We start from the raw sequence: 5,692 nt of genomic DNA, 5'->3' as shown, positions 1-5,692 counted from the left end.
CTTTGGCGGAAACTGTACTTGTAGTGCTTCGGAAAGATTCGGGAACATTCGGTAATCTTCGTTTCCTCGGTTCCGTTCCGAATCACTAACTATAGGCACACTTCGGTACAGAGAGTTTTTCGAAAAGAATGGGACGCAGCCAGAAATGACCAAGCGTTTTCTCTAGTGGTGTCAGACATTTGGTCCCAAGAACACACTCACAATGCAATATACAGTATGTATGAACACACTCACACACACATATATACACCGACCAGGCATAACATTATGACCACTGACAGGTGAAGCGAATAACACTGATTATCTCTTCATCATGGCACCTGTTAGTAGGTGGGATATATTAGGCAGCAAGTGAACATTTTATCCTCAAAGTTGATGTGTTAGAAGCAGAAAGATGGGCAAGCGTAAGGGTTTGAGCGAGTTTCACAAGGGCCAAATTGTGAATGCTAGACGACTGCAGATTTTGTGGGGTGTTCCCCGTCTGCAGTGGTCAGTATCTATTAAATAGTGGTCCAACAAAGGAACAGTGGTAAACCGACGACAGGGTCATGGGCCAAGGCTTATTGATGCACGTAGGGAGCGAAGGCTGGCCCGTGTGGTCTGATCCAACAGACGAGCTACTGTAGCTCAAATTGCTGAAGACGTTAATGCTGGTTCTGATAGAAAGATGTCAGAATACACAGTCCATCACAGTTGCAGGGCTGTTTTGGCCGCAAAAGGGGGACCAACACAATATCAGGAGTGTGGTCATAATGTTATGCCTGATTGGTGTATACACATACATATTTCAAGTAGAAGCCCCTTTAGTAGCAGTTACAACAGCAAATAGTTTTGGATTAGTCTTTACCAGTAGTGCACATGTGGATATGGGCAGTTTATCTAAATGTTTAAGGCTGAACCTTTCAAGCTCTGTCAGATTGGATGGCAAGTATCTGTGAAGTGACATCTTTAGGTCTTTAAAGTCATTATCTGAGCAATTCCATTCAGAGGCATACCCAAAAGCCAGTGTTGCCAGTGTTGTTTTTGCTGTTGAAGTAGAACTGTTGCCCCGCTCTGGGTTTTGTGCTCTCTGGAGGAGGCGTTCTTCAATTATGTGTTTTTATTTGGCTGAATTCATCCAGCCCACTCCCCAACCCTGACACTGGAAAGCACCCCATAGCATGTTGTTGCCACCACCATGTTTCACCTAGGGCTTTTGGAGCTCTTTACAAGTGACAAGTAGGTAATTTCTTACCTCACTGACCAAGGCCTTTCTTCCCCATACTATTGGCCAACTATTGGAGGGTTTAAGGTTGTGGCAAGCATCTTACAGTTCAAAATGATCAAGGCCACTATGGTCCTGGAAACACTCAAAGCTACAAATATCATTTCATGTTCTTGCTTTGATTTATTCCCACATTTTGACAGTGAGGATCTACAAACAGTTCCTCTGACTTCATGACTTGGTTTGTTATGACACTGTAAATTGTGGGCCATTATGGATGCAGGTGTGTGCCTTTGGACACTTTGTCCCATCACTTCAAATTGGAACAGGTTGACTCCAGTTAAGTCCTAGTGATGTCTAAAGAATAACTAAACAAAATGCACAGTTTGGCGCACCACAGCTTAATATTTTTGTAAAAAAGAAATTTTCATTTTTTATTTCAAATGAATTTTTCAAAAACAATCAAATCTACAACACAATAAAGTGTGTAAAAAGTCAAGGGGTCTTGTGTGGACTACTGTATGTTTGTATTTCAGGTTAAATGTAATACAGAATAAAGATATTTAGAATAGAAGCTAGAAGATAGTAATAATACCAGTGATTATTGTATATTGTATATTGATTTTAAAAAAAAATCTAAAAAACACACACAATTTGTTTCTTTGTCTTTATTTTTGAATATATAGATAAAATCCAGAACATCATAACATCACTTAAAGGACAGGTTTTCTGTAGCAATTTAGAATAACACAATCCTACAGAGTTATTCTTCTAGCTGATTCTTCACTACTGTGGAAAATATGCTTACATACACACAGGAGGCACAGTAGAGGACACCAGACTCGTGTATATATCTCACAGAATACTCTTAATGTCTTAAAATAAACTTTTGTATTTAATTATTTACAAATGTATACAATATATTTAGCTCCACTGTTAAAGTTTTGTCTGTTTGGTGTGATCTGAAAATGTAATGAATGTATTAATATTTTCTCACAGAAATATTGTTGTTCATGCCAAGGTTATGTCCAAATGCCAAAAGGACTGTATTTTAAATACCTTGTGTAATATTTGGTAGCACTAAACACATAAGATACAAAATCTCAAACCAGCTGGCGAAGAAGATATTTATATGTCTGTTGTTGAAGGCCAAAAAGATTTTACAACCCTTTACATCCTAAAACACACAAACACACACAAGACAACAGTGTCAAGTGGCCTTATGAAACAACAATTACATGTGCAGCTCACCCAGTTAATGTGATGCTTGAGGTGTAGTCACTAATTGAAGTAAGTCACTAATAGTCTTTTATGTTGAGACTTGCACTGTATCGGTTCTTTAGATATGCAAGCATTAAAAACGTACTTAATATGGTACATTTTATACATTTTTCAATATTATACGGTTTTATTTTAATTTTTTTGTATTGTTACTCACTACCCTTGCAACTCCCCAGAAACCGTTTTGTCTCCCTTGAGGATTTTAACAAACATGTTAAGAACCCCTGCTTTAGGGGTACAAAATTGGCATTGATCATCAAGCTACCATCAGAAAACTAAAACCCTGTCCTTTTGTATTAACTGTGTATTAACTTAGTGCTGCCCTTTTATAGGACAATACAGCAGAGCAGTTGTGCTAGTGGCTGCAGATAAAAATTGTGGAGAAACTTTCGACTAGTTTCTTTGCCAAATTTTGCATTTTTTATTTTATATATTTTGTATTCAAAGTTTGCAGAAAATCACTGTCACAAATCCCATAACAATAATTGTCATTTTAATGTTGTTTAATATCTCATTGAAAACCTGGTGTCACTGGACCTTCCATTTATTAATTATTTGTTTGAAAATAGTCTATCTACTCTACATATAATAATAGTGAGCAAGCTATTTTGCAAGCACAGTACCTCACTTGCTTGTTAGCAGTTTCACCCTAGTTAACCAGCCAGTTTGCAATCCAGCTTAAGTACAGAAATGGCTACATGATACACACACAGACAAACAAAAACATACATACACACACACACATTAACACCAACCTTTCTCTGGTTAAATGCAAGTTGAGGGTGTGATCAGACATGTGGCAGTGTTATTACTCATTATTTTTCACAACACAGATGACATTATTTTACAAATATAGTGATATGATCAACATCACTATGATCATATTTCCAGACATACAACATATAGAGGTGGAAAAACACACATATGCACACCTACATTTCAATTATCAAATGGTTTTTGAATAGACATTGGCTCCTGGAGCGTTCTAGTCCAGTATTTTATCATAAATTCTTCCAATTATTAGTATAAATAGTAACAGGGTTTATTAATCTGGATGTTTACTTGCAGAATATTTTGGATGTACTTAAATAACTCAGGTAAAATTTACAAATACAATTTGGAAATCATACAAATTTGCAAGCAATGAGGACAAAATCAAGCCTGAATGCAGAATAGTATGAATACACTGATCAGTCATATCATTAAAACCACCTCCTTGTTTCTACACTCACTGTCCATTTTATCAGCTCCACTTACCATATAGGAGCACTTTGTAGTTCTACAATTACTGACTGTAGTCCATCTGTTTCTCTGCATGCTTTGTTAGCCCCCTTTCATGCTGTTCTTTAATGGTCAGGACTCTCCCAGGACCACAACAGAGCAGTTATTATTTGGGTGGTGGATCATTCTCAGCACTGCAGTGACACTGACATGGTGGTGGTGTGTTAGTGTGTGTTGTGCTGGTATGAGTGGATCAGTTTTTAAACACCTCACTGTCACTGCTGGACTGAGAATAGTCCACCAACCAAAACTATCCAGCCGACAGTGCCCCGTAGGCAGCGTCCTGTGACCACTGATGAAGGTCTAGAAGATGACCAACTCAAACAGAAGCAATAGATGAGCGATCGTCTCTGACTTTACATCTACGAGTGGGACCAACTAGGTAGGAGCATCTAATAGAGAGGACAGTGAGTGGACACGGTATTTAAAAACTCCAGCAGCGCTGCTGTGCCTGATCCACTCATACCAGCACAACACACACTAACATACCACCACCATGTCATTGTCACTGCAGTGCTGAGAATGATCCACCACCTAAATAATACCTGCTCTGTCATGGTCCTGTGGTGGTCCTGACCATTAAAGAACAGGGTGAAAGCAGGCTAAAAAGATATGTAGAGAAATAGATTACAGGACTACAGTCAGTAATCGTAGAACTACAAAGTGCTCCTATATGGTAAGTGGAGCTGATAAAATAGAGAGTGAATGTAGAAACCAGGTGGTTTTAAAGTTATGGCTGATCAGTGTATTATAGTATAAATATATTAAATAAAGTAATAGTTAGTCATAATAGTCACAATTTGAAATGATGATTAGCCAAAACAAAGATGGCCTCTAATGTGGCTAACAGCCCATGTTTTTATACACTTGCTTCAGATGCTAATGCCATTGAATTGTGTTTACTTGTGTTTGAATTCATTCTTTGCGACATAAATTAGGAATATAATATATCATATTATATTATGTTTTGCTTCTAAATTTAATACTAAATCAATGTTGTCACATAATGAAGGTGAATATCACGAATATCAATGGTTACCGAATGGGCAAGTAATTCCACAATCTGACCATAAGAGGGCACCAAACATTCACATCTCAGTTCACGTAATTTAACCTACAGAGTACAAGCCTAAATGCTTGGCCACTAAAATCAGGGGTCCAGAGGTTCTTTTTTCATTTAGGGTCATTTTTCTGGCGTGGTTTGGGTTCACTTAATTTCTTAGGAACAAGGGTTGCTTCAGTTTTCAAATGCAGATCATATATAATTATTTTTATGGTCATTTGTGGTAACCACCAGACTATCTTTCTTAAGATGGAACAGATACTTCTTACATTTTTTAAAAATTTCCTTAAATTTATTGAACCTTTTGTGCAAACTCCTTCTAAATTAAAAAAAATAGACTGCCTTGTATTATCATCTGCCTACATTTTGTCTTCAAACTTCAGAAGCAAAAGACAAGTGGTCATTAATTATACTGCATCGAGAAAAAAATGTCAGATGTTCAGTAAGTATGTTTAAGGCGAGTGTGTGGGCATATATGTAAAGAAAAACGATTGTTAGCCGCTCAGGTGGTGCAGCGGTAAAGTACGCTAGCTCACCAGAGTTGGGGTTTCGAATACATCGTATCGAATCTCAGCTCTGCCTTTCCGACTGGGCGGCTGCATGAACAACGATTGGCTGTTGTTCAGGGTTAGAGGGTAAGAAAGTCGGATCATAGGTCCTCATAACTGGTGTGACTGCGGCCCCTGCTGGCTGACTGCTGGCGCCTGCACAGGGCTGAGTAATAATGCTGATGGGGGTGTGGCCCTCCGTACATAGTGCCCGTCAAGTGTATGAACTCGACTCGTGCTGGTAAAAAATGCACTATCTGTACTGACTGTATGTACCGGAGGGGGCGCATGTCAGTTGAGAGGCGTCCTCAGTCA

Source organism: Trichomycterus rosablanca, chromosome 6 (assembly GCF_030014385.1).
Source record: "Trichomycterus rosablanca isolate fTriRos1 chromosome 6, fTriRos1.hap1, whole genome shotgun sequence".
NCBI classification, from domain to species: Eukaryota; Metazoa; Chordata; class Actinopteri; order Siluriformes; family Trichomycteridae; genus Trichomycterus; species Trichomycterus rosablanca.
Note: the sequence above shows the minus strand (reverse complement) of the source record.